The 24770-nt window shown below is 35.7% G+C and overlaps 1 protein-coding gene across 1 annotated transcript in view; it reads right to left on the reverse strand.

Annotated features, from left to right (window-relative positions):
- NIPBL (NIPBL cohesin loading factor) overlaps window positions 1-11482 on the reverse strand; it is a 164043-nt gene extending 152561 nt beyond the window's left edge. Inside the window, exon 1 of the mRNA XM_058170118.1 lies at window positions 10946-11482. The gene's annotated coding sequence lies outside the window, so the exon portion shown is untranslated. The remainder of the gene's footprint in view (window positions 1-10945) is intronic.
- Window positions 11483-24770: the final 13288 nt, after the last annotated feature.

Below are 24770 nucleotides of genomic sequence, written 5' to 3' on the forward strand. Positions count from 1 at the left end.
AAGAATTAAAAAAAACAATTTGGCCATTTACATTGGTTATTATAGCTAGGCAGGAGGCACTCTCACCATGGTCGATGGTATCAAAAGTTGCTGAGAGGTCAAGGAGAGCAAGGATGGATATATCACCTCCATGCAATTCCTGCCACAAACCATCCATGAGTGCTACCATATTTGGGCCTGAAACCTGACTGAAAATGATCTGGATTCGTGATGGGAACCTATGGCACGTGTGCCACAGGTTGCACATGGAGCCATATCAGTGGGCACGTGAGCTTAGCTCAGGCGCACATGTGCGCACCATCCAGCTGATTTTCGGGCCCTCTGGGCTCACCAGAAGTAGGGAAACAGGCTCCAGAGGGCCTGGGGAGGAGCTTATCTTTTTGCTCTCCCCAGGGTGAAAACGGCCCCCCCCCGGAGGCCGGAAATGGCCCATTTACCAACTTCTGGTGGGACCAGAAGGCCCATTTTTTTGCTCTCCTCAGGCTCCAGAGCCTCTCTAGGAGCCTGGGGAGGGCAAAAACGGCCTCCCCCCCGGAAGCCCTTTTCACCCTCCTCAGGCTCCTAGAGAGGCTCTGGAATCTGGGGAGAGCAAAAAACGGGCCTACCAAGCCCACCATACCATTGTGTGCCAAAAGCTGGGAGCCGGGGGGGGTCACATGCACATGCATGGGGGGGCACATATAATTATGGGTGTGGGCATGCATGGGTACGACACACACACACACACACACCGTGCTCCCCCTGCTTTTGGCAAGCAATGGCAAAAAGGTTAGTCATCACTGATCTAGATAATCTGTTTCCCCCAGGAGCCTCTGGAGTTGCAACGCCAACACTTTCCTGACCTTGCGTAAAAAGAGAATGGGGGAGACTGGACAAAAATTGTGCAACAAGATCCAGCAATGGTTTCTTATGTAGAGGAGTGCCTCTTTAAAAGGAGCCAGAAACACTCCCTTTTGACAAGGATGAATTCACCAATGCATAAACCCACCCACATGATACCTCTCAGGTGGCTTTAACCAGTCAGGAGAGGCATGGCTCTAATATGCAGGTGACAGCATTTGAATTCCGCAGGACCCTGTCCACTTTCTCAGGTCTAACAGAATCAAACCGTTCCCAGATAATTTACTAAGTCTATTCCCTAGCCATCTCCACAGGTTTTGCACCATGTTTGGAATCCAACTGCAAACAAATCCAAGCTATTTTATCCTCTAAATCAGTGATGGCTTACCTTTCCCAGACCAAGTGCCCAAGGCACGCATGTGCGAACTAGAATGCGCGTGCACAAACCCCCAAAATGCAATGTGCACATGACCCCTGCACATGTGCCCTGCCCCCCATGCATGCACAGTAGACCTGAAGACCAGCTGGCCAATGGGAGGCATGTGCACATGCGCAACAGAGCTGAACTGGGGTGACAGCTCGCATGCCATCAGAGAGGGTGCTACGTGCCACTTCTGGCACGCATGCTGTAGGTTCACCATCATGGTTCTGAATGCTTCAAAAATTCCTCTGGGTGGCTCTAGAGATGAAACTCTGGATCACTCTTCCCAAAGAGCGTCCAGGTATTTATAGTATTCCCTTTCCACAGTTCCACATTGTATACATTTTTGTTTTTCCTTAGTTGTATTACAAACTCCTATTCTTTTTTTATGTAGTGCAATTTCAGAACTATCAGCATCTCTCTCAAGTTCAAATCTTATCACATCCATGTTATTAAAATAAGACTCTATAAATATCAACCTGCTTTGTAGATTTTTTAATAAGATTTGACACTTAGTGAATTTTTGAGTTTCAACCTGCATAGATTCTGCATAGAACACGTTTTGAAAGGAGTTACAGTAACAGAGTCCATATTTGGCAAACAAACAATTGCACATTTCATCTTAGTATCTCTATCAGATAGCGGTAGCAAAGAATTGAACAACTTGAACAACTATGTAAGCAGCAGTGACCAAAGAGATTAATACATTGTATTAAAATAAAGAGGATGCATTCAAACAACAGATATGTGGAGGAGACTCATTTGAAAAACTGTTAACTCAAATTCTTTAAACTCACAAACTATTAAAATATAGGATGAGGGAAACAGAAATAACGTTAGATCACAGATAAAACATGCTTAATCTATAAATTCTATGTCTCAGATACTTATTACAAGTCTATGAAAACATTCCTGGAAACTCTAATTATGACTTTTTTTTCAAAGTAAGCACAAACAAACTGAATCTGAATCTTAAAAATGTTTACATTCCTTTTCTCAGAATCAGCATTTACACCCATTCCTTATGACTCAAAATCTGATATACGATTCAATTTGCAACATAAACTTCAACAGATCCCCAACTAAAGGAACAGATTATCCATTTTCATACATTAACCTCAAGTGCTCAAATATGAGAATATTAATGAGAAAGCAGTGTAGTTCTATTATGTAAGAATAGACAATACACAATTTTATCTAAGAAACCATTGGAAGAGGGGAAAAAATAAAGAGATGGAAGACATAATTTTGATACCAATAATTGTCTTGCTTTTTCTCTGATGTTTACTATAAACTAAATATTGTAGCTAGGTTAGAAAACTATTATGTTAACTAATTTACTTGAGAATTAATTTGAAATAAACCTTCATTTAACTTCAAGTTAGTTTGGCAACTATAATGGGTATAATACCCACACTGTACAAGTAAATCATAGAATTTTGCTTTTCTTTTTGCAAGTTCCTTGTATCTCCACAAAAACAGATCTCAAGCAACAACGTAACTCCCCAAGCGGAACCACTCATTTTACTGACAACTCTATTCTTCAGGAAAAGATAATAACTTTATTAAACTTAGATGGTACCCAGAAAGAATTCTAAAGCTAAAGGTCAACAAAATTGGTCTGTTCTTAAATTGTATGAATCTTGCTTTAAAAAACTGAAAATAGCACTTATTGCTAAAAGAACAAAAATCCTGCAGAATTAAATCAATTGCTTTGAATTGTAATTGTATTCCTGCAATATAATAGCAGCAGCAATGAGTCCAACATTTAAAATCACAGAACAGCTTTATAATCCAAGGTGAAATGTGCAGTCACATACAGCAGAAATAATTAAAGATATGCAGTTATGCAGGCAAATTCCATGCTGAAGACACCTTCCTATCCATATTTGAGAGGTATCCCAACTATTACCTGCTGAGTTTTTAAAATTGTGTATAAATAGGAATATGGAGAATAGGAGAAAACTCAAGCACAATACTTTTGGACCTCAGTATCTCGAAACATGATTATTTTGTATTACACAAAAATCAAACAGAAGTTTAAAATTATCTATACATAATTCACAAAAACTAATTTTTAGTAATACAATATCATCATATAAACTAAAATCTGATCTTAACAGAATACAACAATTAAGAGAGGAAATAAATTAGAGAATTAGGAGAAATAAAAAATTAAGGACTTATTGAAACTTTTTTTCCCAAAAATTTATTTGCAGGTACAAGTTGCTGCCTAACCTCCACACTGAGTTATGAGAACAAGTGATCACACAATGCACACACAAATACTTCCTTAGAAATATTTCAACTTTCTTCAGACTGCCAATATTAGCATTCTTGGCAGATGCACGTCATAGCAAACAGAAACATAGTAATCTTATCTGCTACCTAGCCATGTATTACTCTACAGGTTCCATATTGATGGATCAAAGTACAAAAATTGTAATTATACACAGCATTTTTAACTGATAGTCCTTGGAAAGTTATTTTTCCACTTTTTGTTTTAGGTATCATATTAACGTTATATTCTTCTACCCTTTTAAAATTTGTTTTGGTGAACAGGAAAGTCATAACATAATGTTCCCTTATATTATGGCTATCTCAGCGTAAACCTATTTTTTTCAAATGTGTATTATGCACTCAAGGTATTGAGTTGAGGATGCAACATTATCTAGTTCTATTATGCCTTCAAAGTATGGTCAAAACCAGGTAAAGGAGCCTATGTTCTACATGTCACTGCTCATAATATTCAGAATCATCTCTGCACAACATACAATGGTGGGTGCTGATTCATTGGCTTCCTAACTTAATACTAGCTAAGAAAGAAAGAGGAAAAAGGAAACAGGCTGCTGGCAGATGAAACTTCTTGAAGTTTCAAGTTTTATTCACTCTCCTGCATCAAGGTGAGAGAGAGAGAGAGAGAGAGGGAGAGAGAGAGGGAGAGGGAGAGAGAGAGATCTGTGCCTTTATTTGGTAGCATAAGGACCTGATCTTTTTTAAATTGCATACTGGCAAATCACTGCTAATTATACTGTAAAGAAAATTCAGAGACAACTGCTATTGACTTGATATGACTATATTTACAAGTTACTTATGTGTAACTCATACTGTAGTTCTCCACTCCATGCCTGTTCCTCGTTCAACATTATTCAGGAAAATCAGGAAAGATTAGTTTTTTATGTTTTCTATGTTTGTTGTTTATGAGACAAGACTTTGTCACCAGAATCTGCAAATGCCAGCTTCTTAACTGTAATGGATACTAATTCTACCTGTTTAAAATTGAATATATTTTTGAATACATTTTTAAAAAGCAGGCAAAGCAGTTAACAACAAGACCTGGCAATGGCTAAGAGTAGGAAATTGAATTTATTTATTTATTTATTTATTTTATCACATTTATATACCGCCCTATCTCCCAGGGGACTCAGGGCGGTTCACAGGCAAGTAAAAAGCACATATAAATACAGACTAAAATAACAGTTAAAAAACTTATTCTACATGGCCGAATTATTAAAAGCAATATAAATAATAAAACCCATTTAAAACCAGTAATTGAAGAGACAGAGAAGCTAATTCTGGCTGCACAGGACCAAGCTTTTTTAAAAAAAACAACAACCCTGCAACAAAGGCAGAATTGAGAATACAAAAGACAACAAATACTGTCTGTGCAAAGAAGCTGAAGAAACAGTGCACCACCTATGGTAGTTAACTACAGCAAGATTATCAGACAGACTGAGTACAAACAACAACGTGACAAAGTAGCAACAATAGTACATTGGAAGATCTGCAAGCAAAAACTGATGGGACCACAAGAGAGACAAATAGAGAATGAAGCAGCTAAAGTGTACCAGGATTTTAAAATCCAAACAGAAAGCACTTCCCAAATAATACTCTAGAGACTTACAACTGTCCTGCAAAACACCTGCAAACAGTAGTAGAACAACTGGGGCAAAAAGAAAAAAAAGCAAAGATAGTATCGATAGTACTTGGGCACAACCCCAAAACATTCTAAGCACCACTTGAACACCATCAGCATTGATAAAATCAACATTAATTAACTATAAAGGCAGCTTTACTTGCAACCATTTACATCCTGTGATGATACCTTTAACACTCCATATCTGCCTAACTCAGGTCCTTGGAAAGGACTCAACAGGTGAATAAAAATGCCAAATCCAGTCCAAACATATGACTGACTCAACAATGATCAATATTAATAGTGATAGTGGATGTTGCAATAGCTGGATACAGCAGTATAGAAGAGAAACAACTAAAACAATCACAAAATACAAAGACCTGCAAATAAAAGAAGAACTGTGGCAAAAGAAAGCAAAGATAGCACCAAGAGCAACAGACACCTTGGGTGCAATCAAAGAACATCTATAGGTTTATAAGTAGATAAAAATGGCAAATGCAATCTGTACACCTGGCTGATTGTGAAACCAACCATAGTAAAGCCCACAGAGGATAATTATTTAATAATACTTCAGAGTTAACTTGTACTGTTGAGTTCTAAAACTCTAGAACTAAAAAGTTCTAAAATTTATCCAGAGCTAAGTATATATAAGAATACATCTTTAACTTTCATTTAGTATGCAGAATGCAAGTGTTTCCTAAAAAAACTTATTAGAAAAATCTGTATTATATTCATAGTAAGACCATTCAAAAGCTAGCTTTCTTTTCAAATTGACAAATAACTTCAAATCAAATCTTTTTATTGTTCAATGTATTACATTTAGCAATAATTACAAACAGAAATTTACTGATACTACAAGTTAATAAAAGATAAGCCACAAGTCAGTTTAGGCTTTTAAACTTGCAATCTTGATACAAACCAATGTAGAACAGTACACAAAAGAGAAAAAAAATGGAATAAATCTCACCTGCACATTAATTACTGTTGAATTCTGCCTGGTATTATATTACAGTGACTATTATGCTAGAATCTGGTTGAACAAAATGTGGTATATATAAAATTAATCAAGACCATTCATTATAACAAAATATAGTATAAAACATTTGCCAATGATTCACCTATTATATCATCACAATGAAACAATCTTCTCAGATAAGGAGTACTGTATTTTTAAAGCAGATCTCAAGAATTTGCTAAGAATGAAGAATTACAATATCCTGGCATAATAGCAATAGCACTTAGACTTATATATCACTCCTTAGTCTTTTAGAGCACTCTGAACAGTTTACAATGTCAGTACATTGCCCTCAACAATCTGGGTTTTCATTTTACCGACTTTGGAAGGATGGAAGGCTGAATCAATTAAAAACGGGTCATGATTGAACTCCACCAGGCTATGGGCAGAGTTAGCCTGCAATACTGCATTCTGACCACCAAGCTACCATGGCATTTATAAGCACATAAGTATATAAAGATAATCAAAGTCCTAACTAAATTGAGAATGTTCTATCAATTTCCTAACTCAGCATATGCAAGCATTTTGCTATGTTCAATCTGGGATTTTATATTCAAGGTTCTTTGAACAGAGCTCCACCCTGCTCAGCATTCAAAGTTAGAATGCTCCAGGAGAGAAGCCATAATGTATCTTTAATTTCCCATCCTTGTAGGTAAAAAAATAGCTTTAAACAAATAAAGTACAGATTATCTGAGCAAGTTTTGCAAATATTTTCACCGAATGAGCTCATATGCAAATTGATGTACATTCTTAATTATAATTCATATAAGAGTTGGCCTCAATTACTTTTAACCTGGCTGAGACTTATTTGGCTCCTCTAGTACTGTATAAGAAATACTGAGTGAGTGTTATATTACTTGGGTTGTTCTGAGAATATAGTGTATTATGTCCTAGCCTAAAGAACTATCCCCAAGTATTTGACACATGTCACCAACATTCAAAATTAACTTCTTTAGTTTCCTACAAAATATATATTTGGCAAAACTTAATGTTCAGCAAATGATTTTTTGCAAAAGAAGCTCAAAGACCTCAGCTGATTGTTTTTAAAAGATACATTTAAAAGATTTAAAATAAAAACTTGAAAGCAGGTATAAAGTATAAGAGACAATCAAGCAAAAATAACATTTTCAATTCTATTTACATCTTTAAAAGCACACACAACTGCAAATCTGATACATGTAAATATAATAAAGAAAATATGTTATTAAATAATTCTTCTTAAACTTTAGTTACAAAAGTTTAGTAAAGCCAAACAAAATTTAATCATTACCATTGTTTTAACAAAAGTCTTCAGTATAGTTTAACAAATTACTGCAGGACCAAATACAGCTTGCCACTACTACTGAATTTGTGTTTGTATGTTTATAGACACATAGATACAAAATGTCCTACAAACAGAGCATCCCAGTCCTGCTTGGAATACATGGAAGCAAATTACAGCGTTACAAATCAGATTTGTTTTCATAAGACAATGAATTTATGTAGTCAAAAGCAAAAACAATTTTAAATATGCATGAATTTTTATCAGACATAAGGCATTCCTCACAAAGACATAGTTTAGAGTTCCTTTCTTCCTACACTGAATATTGTTCATTTTTATTAATTTTGTTGATCTTATACAAACATTAAGACATATTATAAAATGATAATACATTGACGCTTCTTATAATAAAATATGACTTTTTTCACCATCACTGCAAAATTTGTAAATAATTTTCTTGCATTCTCAGTAAATTGACACTCTCTACAAAAGCTACTTTTGTCATATTTAAAGAGCATACAACTTGTGCATATATATATACACACACACATACCCAAAATAAACAAATGCAAAAGTTTGTAGTCATAATGCCACCTTCTGTAGATCCATCGAATGAATGCCTAGAATAATTTTTGAGCAGTTTCTTAAATTGAAAAAATGGCTCTGTTCAATAGACATGTAAAATAGTTACACTTGAGACAATCTCAAAAACTTAATTTTTAAATACATTCGTTTCTGAAATTATTTCAAATGTTTACAAAATAAACAAACTCTCTCAGATATAATAATCTACTTAAATTCCTGTCAAGAATCCAATCTTTAGCTATCTCACTATCATTTATTTTAATGGAAGACAATATTTTCATTTAAAATTACTATAATTGTAATTATGAAATTGTAATAAATATTTATTATATATAAATACACCATTCACCAATTTTTAAAATATTATTTAAGAACTCAAATAATTGAAATTGTGCATTACTTTATAAATAGAAATTATGGGAAAATTGCCTTAACTATGGCATTCTAATCAAATACTAGACTGTATATGTTTTTATAGGAATGGCTACTTTATATTATAGAAAAAGAAAAAGTTGTAGTTTGATGTTAATGCTTTTTTTTACTGCAATAGAGGGAGTCAAAAGTCAATCTTTTTTTCTTTTTCCCAGTTTCCCCTCACTTTTCTCTCCCCTTCTCTCCCCCCCCCCACTCCCCTTCTTCCTATTTACTTTTGTATTTTGTATCTTATCTTACAACCTAATAAAAATGGTTATACATAGAAAAGCACATTCTATTTTATATTTTAAGAAATTTTCTGGCAATTTTCTCTAAGCTGTTTGAGAGCAATGGTACCATAGTTTCTTACTATATACATTGAAATATGTCAATGTATTATCAAAATAATGGTTCAGGCATCTTAGAAACATTTCAAATTGAATGTACTGATTTCTTTTTAATACAGAGTATATCATAAGGATATTATCAAATACATGAAACATTTAAATGAAGTACAAAGGCACAGTGAAAAACCCATATACACCTATAAGAAAACTGATTCAAGAGCAAATTTTACATTAAAATAATTTATTGAAGACACAAGATGAGAATAAACTTCATTTCAATTTAAGCAAAATTCCACATATTTAATATAAACAACAGAGGAATCATCATATGTTACTTTCTGATTATGAATAATACTGTATTTGATTATTCAGTCCCTCGTTTTCTGTAAATTAGACCTATTTCAGCTCTTAAAATAAACAGTTAAACACAGAGAGACAGATTCAACCTCCCACACACAGGAGCATTTTAAAGCAACTTGTAGCTCATGCTTGAAATAATAAAGTTCAAAAATAAAAAGCTACTTTTTCAGACTGAAAATGGTTTCTCTCCCATGCATATAGGCCTGAGGCCCTATTGCAAACAGTGTTTAACAGGCCCAGGCAGCACAAAGACAGGAATGGCAGATTACAGGGAGGGAGGGAGGGAGAGAGGCCGGGTTTGGGGCTCAGCAGGATCTTCAGGCTTTTTAAAATTCAAACTGCTGCCTGACCAATACAAATCACGGACACACTGCTGACTACTACATGGATTTACAGCATTAAAAACACGCCTCCTATGTGACAGCTATATTAACTTCATCCTTTTAAACATGTATCAGGCCATAAAAGCACAATTGTACTTTCTTAACAAAAGTTACTTTATTGAGAAATATTAAACATAAGACTAATTTCCAAAAAAATTAGAACATCTACAACTTAATAAGAACTGAGCACAATTAAATGTCACTTTGTCTTAACAACCCTAAGATTTAAATTGGTTTTAAAAACAGCTATCAGACCAGCTGAATAACACAATTCCTCATACCTCTATATCAGAGAAATATACACTGGAAAAAAATTACAGGCATCTATCTGGTTTCTAAAATATCCTAATGTTTTTACTAAAGTCATTCTTCATTTGTATTATAAGATTATTAACTTTCAGATATCTGATTCAAAGTTACACAAACTAGATACATTTAAAAGTAAGAATATTTTTTCAACTCAATAATAATCAGGCTATTCAGAGGTATGCATCAATATCTTCAATAAAACATGTTCCCATATAAACATATGTATAACATGATTTCACAGTGGTCTGACCTTTAAAACGTCAAGTAGCTACACAGATAACCCTTTTTCAAATAGGATACCTGTTCTTACAAATAACTCTTTCCTCTTAAGGACCAAAATAGCTGTTCACTGTGTATCTATAAAGTATGACATAAACGATACTAGGCAACCCAGGGATTCCCAGTGAAGTGGATATGTCTGTTCTGCAAATTATTCAGTAGGAACTAGTTTTACTTTTCAAGAAAATCTATGCATTTGAGGGGATGTACCCAATATTAACCATACCCACCCAACTACAAATTTGAAACTAAGACAAATAAAAGATGCAACTGTTGCAAACGGAAAACAAACGAGCGACCGTCTCTCCCCTATTCTGACTAGGACCTTTACGTTCGTCTCTTTCCTTTCCGCACTCTCCCCCCCTCCCCCCCCCGCCCCCCGAAGTTGTAAATATGGCACAGGTTCGGTGCCCAGTCGCTGTTTAACTGTATTGTTTCCTCCTCCCACTTTTGCTCTCGGGCGCCGAGGCCTGTCACAGTGAAACCACTTCGCCTCTCTCATCCCCGAGCTGGAGTGAAAGCGCTGGCCGCTGGGCCTGCGCCCTCCTCCGGGCCTAGGCATCTCCAGCAGCTCGGCAGAAACCACTCTCATCCGCCAAACCCCAAGAGGAGGAGGCGGAGAGAAACGTGAAACACCCCTGGCTGCCACTCATTATTCACCCCCCCCCTCTTTTCTCCCACACCGGCCGAAAAGGCTAATCCCCGCTCTGCTTCCAGACTGGGCCGCCTCGCCTGAAAGAAGGCCCAACTCGCTGCTTATCTTGAAGCGAATAGAAGAAACCCGGAGACGGAAAAGCGCGAGCGGGGTTTTTTACCTGAGCTAAGCGTCGTCTGAATCCAACCGAAAACCAAGCGGCGGTGGGGGGGGGAGGAAGGGAAAAAAAATCCGCCCCCCTCCCTCCTCAGAGGATCCGCCACTGGGCCGCCGCGGAGCGGGAGGAGGAGGAGGGGAGATAATATAACAACAATAATCCGGGCCGGGAGGGGGGCTGGCTCCTCTTCCGTCTCCTCCTCAGTGCAGCGAACATGTAGAGCCGAGGAGGGGAGGAGAGCGGCCGAAGCGAATCCCTGAAGTCGCCGCCGCCACCGTCTTTTTCTTCTTCTTCTTCCTCCTCCTCTTTTTATTTTTCTTCTTCCTTCTCCTCCTTGCCGTCGTCCTCCCAGCGAGCTTGATTCACCCCAACATCCACACAGGCCGGGCCGAACCGGATTCGATAAACACCTCACGCACCCACCGAGCGACCAACCCCGGGAGGGGAGGGAGGAAAGGAGCGAGCGGAGGGGAGGGGGATCTCCTCGACCGCGGCTTGTTCCTTCTCTTCTTCCGCCGCCGTCACCGCCTCCGCCTCTCCTTCTGTGGACGCGGTCGGGGCGGGGCAGGGAGGGGATCGCTTGGGTTACGGTGAGTCGGTACCGGGGAGGGAGGAAAGGAAGAGGGAGGAAAAAAATAAGAGGCTGCGTGAATGTGTCGCTCTCGCTCCCTCTCAGAACAAAATGCCGACCGGAAGTGCAGTTGGAGGAATGACTCCCTCCACCGGCGCCAAACACCAACAAGCTCCCCCTTCTCGCTCTTGCTTGCCGCGGCCGTCGGCTTCGCTCGCTTGGCTCCTGCCTTCCGAGAAAGCCTTGAGCGGAGAACAGCTGGACCGTATCTGGAGTTCGCTGCCTGTTCGCGACAGCTGATGGCCGCCCCGCGTCGCGTGTCGGAACGTTGTGCCCCTGGCTGCCTCCTTCCTCGCAGTTTCTCTTTCTTTTCTCTTCCCTGCCTCTTTCTGAAGTCTCGGAGGGAAGCCGGAGCGTACAGATAAAAGTCTGACCTGCTGAAGAAGAGAACTCCTGCGAACTGTCAACATGAGTAACGTGGCCGACATAATTTTGTACCTTTTTGCCTTTTCCCCCCCAAAAAAATAGATTCTTTGTAAACTCTTGGTGTCATGTAAGAAAACAGAAGAGAAAAAATTCTTAGATATTTTCTTGTAAAAAATACTTATCGCAGTGAGATATTTTCTTGTAAAAATATTTATCGTTCTTGGGAAAGTCTGTTCATCGGGTTCTCACAACTCGAAGGTTATTCGCCCTTGGACGTTGCTTTTCTGCCACATTGACGTTTCGACGGACTTGAAGCTTCCATTGCATTCTGATTTTTAGAATGGAGGTGCTTTTTGCCCCAACCTCTTTTTTTTTTTAAGGTAACGTGAGGTGAAAGCATTCTTCTTTAGATAATGGGTTTTTTGTTGATTTCTGACAAATAGACACATTACGCATTGGAGAAGATAGTGGTAATCTGTAAAGCTAGTTTGTTTTCATGTAAATTTTGTGAGCAATCAATTGAAAGGAAGTATAATTTCAGTTTAATTAAATGTCTTCTGTTTCAGTATTTTGGCTTTTATTGTAGTGCAGCACATCCTGATGTTTTATTTTGAAAGATAAGAAATCTAGAACACTGTACTCCATAGTAAAAATGAAAATACAGCATTGCTAATTTTCAAACACAATTTCACTTGCATCAATTTCCCTAACGTTTAAATCCCTATTTTTTTTTTTATCCAGTCTGATCTTTAATCATGAACCAGGCTGACACTAGATTGCTCAGATTTCTAACTAAATTAATTGCATGTAAGAAAACTGTTCTTAAATATATATTGACCATTGTACTTTTAAAGCTTCTGTACAATTCCTTAATATAAACCCTTATCAATCAAGAAGCATAGATTTACTCCAAAATTAAAAGCCCAACCACAAAGATGGCTGCCATTATTGTACAATTATTTAGAAATAAATCTGAATGAATAGAGTAAGATTTTTTTTTACAGTTTAAGCCTGTGTAGAATAGGGTTGCGCATCTCATAGAAAGCTTGGAGGTGCTAGTTGCTTCTGGCTTATAGAATAGAATAGAATAGAATAGAATAGAATAGAATAGAATAGAATAGATTTTTTTTTATTGGCCAAGTGTGATTGGAGACACAAGCAATTTGTCTTGGTGCATATGCTCTCAGTGTACATAAAAGAAAAGATACACTAAGGGCATATGCACCAAGACAAATTCCTTGTTATTCCATTAACTCCAATGGGATTTAATTTATTTTAGTTAAAGCCAAAATTAGTTTATTTCAGTTTTTTTTTATCCTGCCTTTATTATTGTTATAGATAACTCAAGATGGTGAAAATACTTAATACTCCTTCCTCCTTCTATTTTTCCAACAACAGCAACCATCTGAGGTGAGTTGGCCTGAGAGGGAATGACTGTACCAAAGTCATTCAGTTGGCTTTTATGTACGGTATATGGCAAGACCAGAAATCAGTGTCTTGTGTTTCTAACCTGATACCTTAACCACTAAACCAAACTGGCTTGCTAATCATTTAGTCACTGGGTACCATTAAGTTAGTCTCGATCCCTGGCAGCTTCTGTTCAAATGCTTACCAAGTTCACCTGTCCCAGCTCCGCAAATATTCTCATGATCGTGTTCTTATCCCTCCTTATCCCTCATCATCTACTTTCTTAGACTTGCCAAGCATTGTTTTATTTGTTTTCATATACAGAAATTAAATCCCCAATTATTGCCTTAAGGAGCAGTCAATTTTTGATCCAGGATTTGATCATTAGTCCTTCTTATAATATATAATCATCTCCAAATCCATAATTCAAGGGCCTTATCTTAATTCTCTCTCTTCCTTATCTTGGTTTACGATACATTACCATTGAAAACTGTTGTCACTTTAAGTATTTTTATCTTTGCTGTCACTGAAAAGTCCTTTTTCCTTCAGGATCTTGTTTAAGTTTGTCACTGCTTTTTTCAGTAGAATAAATAATCTCTTTGTTTTCCCATCATAATGTCCATCTTATCTGTACTTGAGCGCAAGTACTTTTCTACCGCTTTAATTTCTCTATAGTCACCCGTAACATTCACCAAATATCCAGGATGGCATAATATGTGTCTTCTTTATACAGTAATACAGATTTTCACTTTCCATTTTTCTTTCATAATGAACTCTTTAAAGTCTTTTGTACTTTCAGTTAATGAGGTATCATTTTCATATCTCAGATTGCTAGTGTTTTGATTCCAGCTGTCATATTTGGTAATGTAATACTTACAATATATTTCTTAGCATTTAAATGTTTACCAGTTAACCAGATTTATTCAGCAAGACAGTATCCAGTCTTAATCTTCTGAACATTTTGTTTTCCTCAAAATCAGCTCATACTGTAGCTTCTTGTCCAAGTCCCTCAAAATAATTAAGTGTTCTGGCATAGTAAGGAACTTTTACATATGCAATATTTGCAATCTATATAGTAAACATAGCTTTGCTATGTTTAGAGAAAATGTACACAATCAAAAGTAAATGTTAACATCAGCTGATGCCCTCAATTAATTTTGTTTTGCAATATATATTTTAAATTTATGACTTTGTAGCTGTAGTGGGTTGCAAAACCCGTTGCTACCGGTTTGCTTGTGTGCGCGCACTTGTGTGCGCACACAAGATGCTTCTGCACATGTGCAAAAGCATCCAGCGTGGGTGGGCGGAGCCTCCTGCTGCTGCTGCCACCAGTTCGCCAATCCGGGTAGAACCAGTAGCAATCCACTACTGCTTTGTAGTCAAAAAGAGTTTGATTTTACGAATTACAACATGGAAAGTAGGTCGTAAAATGGTAGTTATGTTTAAAATTCTTAGGGCTGTAGATTTTTTTTATAAAGTCTTCTGAGACAAAATTGAATAAACATATGTGTGTTCCATATATATTTCAATAGGATGTTGGGGAAAAAGCCAAGGACATCAGCAGCTATGGGAAGTTAAGGACAGGAAGCTACTGTATTCTTGGTTTCAAGTGCAGCATATTTAGCCAGGCCACCCTGGGTTCCAGTAATTTCTCTGTCATTCTTTTGTTATCCTTGAAGTCATATATAGAGTGAGAGAGGTAGTCCTTCACTTAAAACAGTTCGCTTAGTGACCATCTGAAGTTACAACAGCACTGAAAAAAGTGACTTATAATCATTTTCTCCACTTAATGACCCTTACAGCATCTCCATGGTCACCTGATCAAAATTATGCTTGGCAACTAAGTCATATTTATGACGGTTGCACTGTCTCAGGGTCATGTGATCACTTTTTGTGGCTTTCTGGCAAGAAAAATCAAAGGGGAAGTCAGGTTCACTTAACAACCATATACTAACTTAACAACTGCAGTGATTCACTTAACAACTGTGGAAACAAAGATAAAATGGGACAAAACTCGCTTAACTACTGTCTCACTTAACAGCAGAGATTTGGGGCTTAATTATGGTTGTAAGTCAAGAAATAACTGCATGTATGCCGCCCTTAAGGAGTGGCTCTAGAAAACTAAATAGGGATGCTAGTTGAAGCCAAGCATAGGGTTACCATGTGGCAGTTAAGGGAAGGTAAAGAAAGGTGGGGACTGTGACGATCAAGGGAGTGGGCAGCCCAACTGAATAACTCTCACTGATGTCATTAGTAAAATTAGTACATAGTTGATCAAAAACTTTATGAACTGTTGGTATGTATCTGCTCCAAAATATATTAATAATTTCTTAGGTCCCAAAAGCTTATTCACCACTATTTAACCTCACTTTTTTCTGTACTGTATCCAACTATGCAAATTTTCAATGAAAGTTTTCTTTAGAAATTAATATTATATTATTATATGTATGATCCCAATATTTGATCAGTTTTAATCTTACAGTTTTTCAAGTGGACTTCACTATTATTTTCTTCTCTCTTTTCTGAAATATCCAAGTTTCTCAAAAAATGAAATAGGCGAAATCAGTTTTAGAAGACCTAATACAGTATTAAAAGCAGTTTACTGGAACAAATATCAATCAGACGAAACATCTGTAATTAAACATGTCTAGATTATACTCATACTTTTTAAAATGACAGATTCTAAATACGTTACACAAGAAATGTGCATATGTTGCATGTACATGCAAATATTCAGACTAGGATAAATATAGAAAGTTTTCCTTCTATGAAAAAAAATTAAAAAGTATAGCAAATCTTCTGACTTGTTTTTGGGACTCTTTTTTTGAAGAATCAGTTCATTTCTTCATATTCATTCTAACTTCATTCTAAAACTCAAAACAATTGGGTAAGTCTCAAAATATGTTTATCAATATATTCTCCTAGATATTATAGCACTCACAGTCTAAAAGTATAGATGCAAATTGGGCAATGTAATACTGAAGACTTTATAGAATGAATCTTAGATGAAATGTTTTCAAAATTATTTTCAAGAGGTGTTTTACGATAGTATGTAAAATTCTTTTTATTTATTAAGCAAACTATAATCCTTACCTCAAGATCCTCAGGATAAAGGGCAGGCTAGAAATATTTTAAATAAGTCAGTAAATAAATCCATATTTGTAGAAATAAATTAATATTTTCTTACCGTGCCTTCTTTCCTACCTTACTAAATCCTGTTTCTGAATGTGTGATCCTTTATTCTTTTTCGAAAAACAATGTACCACAACCTATTTCAGACAGTAGTACCAACAATAAAGAGTTGATTTTTAAAAAATAATCCATGACCATTTGTTCCTACTTGTTTGTTTTCAATTTTTTTATTATTTATTCATAACAATACATTTTAAGACACTTTTTTTTCTTTTTACCTGTTGGTAAAATAATAATTTTATAGAAATTTCCAGTCAAATAATTTATAATGTAGCAGTTGATTAAAAGTTGATAAATCGAGATTGTCCAATTTCACTAATCTGTAACAAGAACATTTGGACTTGTCAATTTCCATATAAATACATATTTGAACTAGAAATATCAGATATTATCTTTCCATTATAAAAATAAGTCTGATTTTAATGATGTTTAATGATGATGAAATTGGGATGGAGCCCTTGAGCTTAAGTGACTAGTTATCTTTTAATAGTTAATTTAAATTGATAGGAACTCTTTTCAAACATTTTATTTCCAGCCATATTAATAAAATCTAAGTAAGATTGCCATGTGATAATGTTTCTGTTCTTTTTATCCACGTATTCAAATAAGAATCCCCAAATATTTAATTAACCAAATCTATATATGTGGGAATGTATTCTTATTTTCTATTTAGAAACATATTTAAAAAAACAAAAACTGGCAGAAATGTTTTCCCTGCTTACATGTAATTCTGCACATTATCTTTAAGCTCAGGGGCATCTTTTAGGGTAGAACTTTGTAAGATTGCATTGATCTGATTCACACATTACATTTAGCCCTGGTTTCCTTAGCCAAATTTTATTAAATTAATTCATATTTAATTTGGCCAGGGTCACACAAATGTGGCTGACCTGCTACACTGGTTTGGGAGGTGGGTTATGTAACTACTATTTTCTTGGAAAAAATAAAGGACAAACCCAAAAAAGGGGCAAATCTAAAAGAAGTTCATAAGGAAAAAAAACTTACTGTTTTCATTTATACGGTAATCTTGTCTTACAAAGCAAACTTCAAGGGCAAAACCAAGAAAACAAACTATTAAATAAATCTGAATGACAGCTTTCTGAAATACAGGTCTGTCCTTTCTAATAAAGGATATATGGTCACTGTAGTGATTACAACTAAGACGAAACCAAATTAGTCAAATGAGGGATAAGCACAATGTGTGAGCCCAGCCTAAATCTCACAGGAGATTTAGCACAAAGATCTCATCCTTCCTTAAAACCATCTTTCATATCTCGAGAAGAACCTTAAGCAATTAAAAAGTTAAAAAGTGAATTCAAAAGTTGCATTTACTCACTTGTAAATATCTAAGTACCTCAGCAGCATCCGGCCAGTATCAGAGAAATAAAATACCACATGGCAAGATTGCTTGTCTAGCACTCGTATTTTGGCACATTTAGAAATTGTCCTCCCCTCCCCCTTAGCTGTGTTTAAATGATTTCTAAATGAGGTTTTATTTATTTTATTTATTTTATTTTATTCAATTTTTATACCGCCCTTCTCCCGAAGGACTCAGGGCGGTGTACAGCCAAGTAAAAATCACAGTGTAAACATTAAAAGAAATTGTTTTTCCATGTTATTTTATTGTATGCTATCCAAAGTGAATTAAAAATTAAATTTTAAAAATGTGACTATCAATTACTGAGAAATAGGGGTGGTTGTTGCCATCTCTCAGAGAGATTACGTCCCTGAGGCATCAAATCAAAATTCTTTATTGTGGTCAGTGACCAAATGTTGGTTACCTGGACCCACCAAAATACACTTATTCCTCAGTCGTATTTATTAAACAAGTGCCCTTTTAATGAAAAATGCCCCAAGGGTGGAACTTTTAAAATTAAACTCCTTTGTCCTTTTTCCCCATGACTGAGAGGAAAATACCAGGGACTGTACTTTTCCTACAGGCAGGAAAAAGTTTGTACTTCATTATCACCAAAATAATTCAATATATTTGATGTACTCCAAATCAACAGGGTTTATTAAAAATATCACTAAGACTTGCCTCTGGCACAACTCCTCACGTGAGAATTTTAAGAATTCCCTCTTTCGTTTTCCTCAGTCTACTGTCACTGTTGTTCACTGGTACCCTACCATCCAAAACATATTTTTTCCCTCCAAAATTTACCTCAGGTTTAATAGTTCTCATTCATGGATGTATAGCTTCCATTTTTGTTAAGTTACTGCAGATTAATCGATGATGTTTTTGCCACAGAAAAGGTGGAAATGTATTGATAAAAGAAATATACCCACCCCCTACCCCCAGGTTGTCTATTGGAATGTTCTATAAGAGCAGTGGTTGTTTTTTTTTTCCAAATCTAGCAACATTGAGATGTGTGGATTTCAATTCCCAGAATTCACTAGCAAGCATGCTATTAGATATTGATGCCAATATAATGTATTGATGGTGTGGTCAGTTTAAATTATCCATTATGTTTCATCATGTGCTCTTTCTCCACATTGATAAAACGGCAATAAACATTTCTCCTTTTTTAAAAATAGGATTGACTGACCCTAATGTTATTTTAATAAAGCTAACCTTCAAATTAAAAAAAACAAAACAATGAACAACAACAAAAGGAAAACTGGTCAGGAATATTTACAGTAACTATTGGGGGGAGCAAATGTCAATCCAGTATGAGTCTGTGAGATGCAAGTGATAGGGAACGTGAGGCCCAGATTTCAGGTTTCTGCACAATTTTGTTTCATGAGATTGCAGGCTTCTGTCATTTAGACTTGATGTATAAACTGAGGCTTGGTTATTGAGGGTGTTCATCAGAGGGGATTTTTCTTATCATTTTGTGGGTCAGCACCACAATTTGAAAATCCCTGTCATAGCTGATTCTACAACAGATTGAAAGGAGATAATGTCAGATGTTTTTCTATCACTATACTATGTAGAGAGAAATCCCTAAAATAATTCTGAGGAATCATTCACAGGATTCCCATGAACAGTTTTTAAAACTACTAATTTAACACACTGCAATATGCCATTTTTCCGTCATTTAATTTTAGCTATTCACTTGGATGTTATTTCTCTTTCTTCCATGGCATGTCATCAACGTATTTATTATCAGATATTCATCTTCTGGATGCGCGTACTGTATAAATAAATGCATGAAACATTCAATCAGAAAATCAAAGACTAATTTTAATTATAAATGCTCAAACAAACCATTAAATTTGATATCTATTTTAACTGGACTAGATCAACAAATCACTTATGTGTTTATTGCAATAAATTAAAACACATATGAAAGCCAGTTTTGCATAGTTGTTAAGTCATCAAGCTAGAAACTGAGAAACAGTAAGTTGTAGTCTCGCCTTAGGCATAAAGCCATTGAGTGACCTTAGGCCAGTCACTCTTTATCAGCCCAAGAAAGGAGGCAATGACAAACCATTTCTGAAAAACCTTGCCAAGAAAATTGCAGGACTTATCCAGGAAGTCTCCAAAAATTGGATATGATTGAATGGAAAGGAATCGGGGGGAGCTTATACACTGTCACACAATCTTGGCCATATCACACAAAGTTTTTATGATTTTGAAATAGTGAAAATTAAGCATACCTTCACTAACCATTGCTTATTTTAATCATGGTACATTATACACATTTAGTTATTCACACATTGTGTTAAAACATAAACCATGACTTAAAGTCTTCCAGGTCCAGATCCTCACAATATGTGAAAGCAAAACCCAAAGAAACACATTACAGTATGACATCTGAACCCAGACTATTTGTGGAAGCAAGTTCACCATTATCACCATTATCATCAAGGAGAGAATCAATCTAGAAACTAAGGAGAAATTTCCTGACAGAATAATTAATCAGTGGAATGACTTGCCTGCAGAAGTTGTGGGTTCTCCAACATTGAAGATTTTTAAGAAAAGATTGGACAACACTTTGTCTGAAATGGTATAGGGTTCCTGCTTGAGCAGGGGATTGGACTAGAAAACCTCCAAGGTCTCTTCCAACTCAACTATTATGTTTTTGCGTTATTGTATTATCTTATAACTTCTGGGGGTCCCAGTGCTTCTGATCCTAATCCTGGTTTTCCAGTGAAATGACACTATAGTAAGAATCCATAGGATATTGGACATTGCCGAAGGTTCAGCTGATGCCTGTCCCCCATCCAGGCTCCCACAGCCTCTACGCATTGCAAAAGGATAGCCATAGCATCATTATGATCACCAGGGATACTTGCTGTGGTTAGTTTCACCAGAACAATTGGATGTTGTGTGTGTCTTCCTTCTAGAATTATGACCACAAATACAAGGTGCCCATATATCAGGATGAGGCTGCCCATCTTTGCTATTATTTTAAGGAAACAGACAGACAGACAGACAGACAGACAGACACCTCTAGATGAGTTTTGCAGCTGATCTTCTAGTTCTGCACCTGCAGTGAATTACATCAGTATTCTTTTGGTTTCAGCATCTGTTTGAGCTTGTTTGCACTTCAATAATATCTACTTAATTTCCCCCATTAAAGAATCCATAATATGCTAATGCTTGGTTGGTTGGTTGGTTTTTCTTTAATGCCTTTATTAGGAACTGTTTTTAAGGATGCAATTCACTATTTTATATTTCTGGGTAGTCTTACACTTGAAAACAACTGTGAACGGTAGATGCTGTTGAGTTACTGTACATATCAACTGTGATAAACTGATGCACAAATAGAAAAATTACTATTTGCCAAGGAGAGTTTTTTCAAGTTAAGTTTTGATACTGTCCCAACCCACAAATGTCATTATATCATTCAATTCTCTATTAACTGTCTCTTGTTTTATTATATTCACAGATAAATTTGTGGGAAATATGACTGCCTGTTTATCTAAAAAGAATATATAATTCTAAATTATTTAGGATAAGTATACTTATTTGGAAATAGTGTACTATACTCAACAATATAGTTTGAGTAAATATATTGGGTTTCTTGCTTACAATTTGGCAATATGTTAATAAGTGAAGTGGGATCTATAGTATTGCCATCATGTCACAGTGAACTCTATAAACGCATTTTGAGGAAATAAAACACTTTTCATTTATGTTGTGGGATATAAATTTACTACAATTTTCATTTTGTAATTCTGATTGTAATTTGCACAGAACAACATTGTACTTTCTTAATAGCTGCCCATGTATTAGCAGATCATTTATGACAGAAGGAAAAGGCAGTATCTCTGCTCAATTAGATTACTAAAAAGATAATCCTAATAATCCTATTAAGAAGTAAAATACCAAGTATTTCATTTAACTTGTTTGATGTTAATGCCTGTCTATTCAATAGGATTAGATCCAAGATTAATCTTTGAATACAATAAGAACATATTTTTATAGTAATCTTATTTTTTAAAAATTACAATTAAAAAAGATAAAAATGAATACAAACTAAAAAATAAAAGAATATAAAGAAAAAATAGTGCAGAAAAGAAAAATGGAAAAATGGGGGGGGGGAAGCATATTGTAAAGCAAAGAAAAAATTAATTTATCACAAGTATAAACAATTTTAATAACTCATCACTTCTTAAAATATAACAAATGATTTCTTCTTTCCATGTCTAATCTCTTATTTATAAATTAGAGTAAATTAAAGTCCTGATCAGCAAAACACCGGAAATGACAAATAAATGACAAATTGTTGATCAAATAAAGTATTTTTATATTCATTCCTTTTACTTTTAACAAACTTGATCTTTAGTCCCTTCAAACAATATACTAGAATTTGATTTCTTTTAATTTTTTCTTTTTTGCTTCTCATAAAATTTGTCAGAGGTTTAGCAAATTTATTTTGTAAATCCAATATAGGAAAGTTATCCATGTAAACCATCTTGGTTTGTCCAATCTTCAAAGTCTCATCCTATGGGTTGTTTTTTTTAATCAAAACAAAAGCATTGTCCCCTAGCAAGGATTTTTAACTTTAAAATCTTATTTCAAATCCATCTGGACCCTTAATCAATTTATAATTTTCCAAAATCAGAGTTCTAATTACCCTTTTGTTTATTCAAATTGTTTTTTGAACCCTAAAGTTGTATTTAAAAGTTTGCTAATGCAGGGGTCTCCAACCTTGGTCCCTTTAAGACTTGTGGACTTCAACTCCCAGAGTCCCTCACTCAGCAACTCTGGGAGTTGAAGTCCACAAGTCTTAAAGGGACCAAGGTTGGAGACTCCTGCATTAATGATTAAAAGAAACTGATCTCATGGTGTACAAATTGTTGATCTAAAAGTTCCCAATAGCTGAAAAGCAAACGATTAATAATTTCCACATTTGATTAGAAAAGGAAACATGAAAACCTGGATACTGCAGCCTTCTCACCAAGAGCAACTGTCTGGAGCGGGGGTCTCCAACCTTGACAACATTAAGACTTGTGGACTTCAACTCCCAATTCTGGGAATTGAAATCCACAAGTCTTAAAGTTGCCAAGGTTGGAGAGCCCTGGTCTGGAGCACTTATGAGCAATCTCAAATCTTGTCCTTGTCCAGAAAAGAGTTATGAAGAACTGGTTTACTCACTGGTTCTTCATTCTGCTGTGGTCATCAGTTCTGCCTTTAACGGAGCAGTCTTCAGTTTGCTATTTCTTCTCTCAAATTATAATAACATATTTTCATTGTAGTAAAAATCATAATACTATTGACACACAGTATTGTTATCAATCACTCCTGTACTAAAGATGATGATGATATTTATACAAAGTTAACACCCAGGGTTGACACAGGAAATACTAACAATATTCTATCCTTGGAGTTCCAAATTTTGGGTGACTGACCTTTGTAATTAAAATTACAGGTCAGGTCCCTATATAATGTCAAACATAATATATGAAACTATCCCCCATGTTTTAAGATTATATGCTAAATTTGTGGTCTGTTAAAGTATAATCATTCTGTCTTAGTACTAGATATTTAAGTTTGAAGCCAATAATTGTTCTTAAGTACAAGTAGTTTAAGAGGGTCTCCAAATCCTATGGAATGTGCATTGGAACAAAATTAACATACAGTATACTGATTTTTGTTTCCATGTAGCTGTTTATCTTGCCCTTTTATTTGCTATCTTAGTTTAAATATTCATAGTTTTTGAAAAAGCAGCAGGGCAGGAGGCATGAGTAAATAATAGAAATAAGAGTTATTCCCGATGGAATTGGAAGAGTTAATTATTTTTCCATTTCCTCTAGTAATTAAACAAGAATTGTGTTTTCCTGCAGTGAAATTAAAAGTCTCTGAAAATTGATAAAAATTGATAAAAACAGATACCTATTTAAAGACCAAGCCAATACCCAGTTAACCTATATAAAAATATCTGGAAACTGGTATCCAGACTCTGCTGCCAATGCTCCAAACAATTGGAGCAATGACATCCAGGGCCCCTCATATTCATACAAAATATGCCTCATTGTAGGTTTATGAATTATTTGAAAGAATGACAACTATAGTCCAAATACACATACCTAGAGAATTCAGCATTTGAAAGAAAACAGTTTATCCAGTCTCCATTCATCTTTACATATCAACAGATACAGCATCCATCAGTCTAGATTGGATTGATGGCAAGAGTGGGTAAAACAAAAATCTACTTCCATTTTTCTTGCTTTCAGACATTCCCCCCATCCCTGTTCCCATTTTCCCCCTGGCATTCTTCCTAAAGACTCAAATGTGAAAGAGCAAAAGAGGGACTGTGAACAGCCGGGCTGAGTAGAGGTCAAATGTATTATGGGCCTTTACAATGGAGAAGATATTCTGTAGGCCAGGTGTCCGCTTACCTTTGAAAGATGAAAGAGGATTAGAGAGCCACCTGTCCCCATCAGGTGTACTCCCTCTGGCAGTGGACTGAGCCTCCCCTTCACAATAAAAGTCCCTCACCAGAAGAGTAAGAGTTCTATAGGTGCCATGTATATCAGGTGATAGAGTTTGGAACAGGTTAAAGGATGTTCTGTTGTTATAAAATTAAACGGAAGTAGGAGATACTAGATAATGATCTTACTCTGGGTCTGTGTTATTGCAATGTTGGAATATGCATAACAGACTAAATAATCCAGCATAGAAATGACTTCAGGGGTCAGTTTTGCTTGTTTTATCTTAGTCTCACACTTTAATCTTTTGGGCATTTTCTGTTTCTTGAAAATAGCCTGGGGGAAAAAAACATTAAACAAACAACATTAAGATTAATCCTTCATCTAAATTTAGCTGCTGTTAAGGAGTTA

This window comes from Ahaetulla prasina, chromosome 2 (genome assembly GCF_028640845.1).
Source record: "Ahaetulla prasina isolate Xishuangbanna chromosome 2, ASM2864084v1, whole genome shotgun sequence".
Lineage (NCBI taxonomy): Eukaryota > Metazoa > Chordata > Lepidosauria > Squamata > Colubridae > Ahaetulla > Ahaetulla prasina.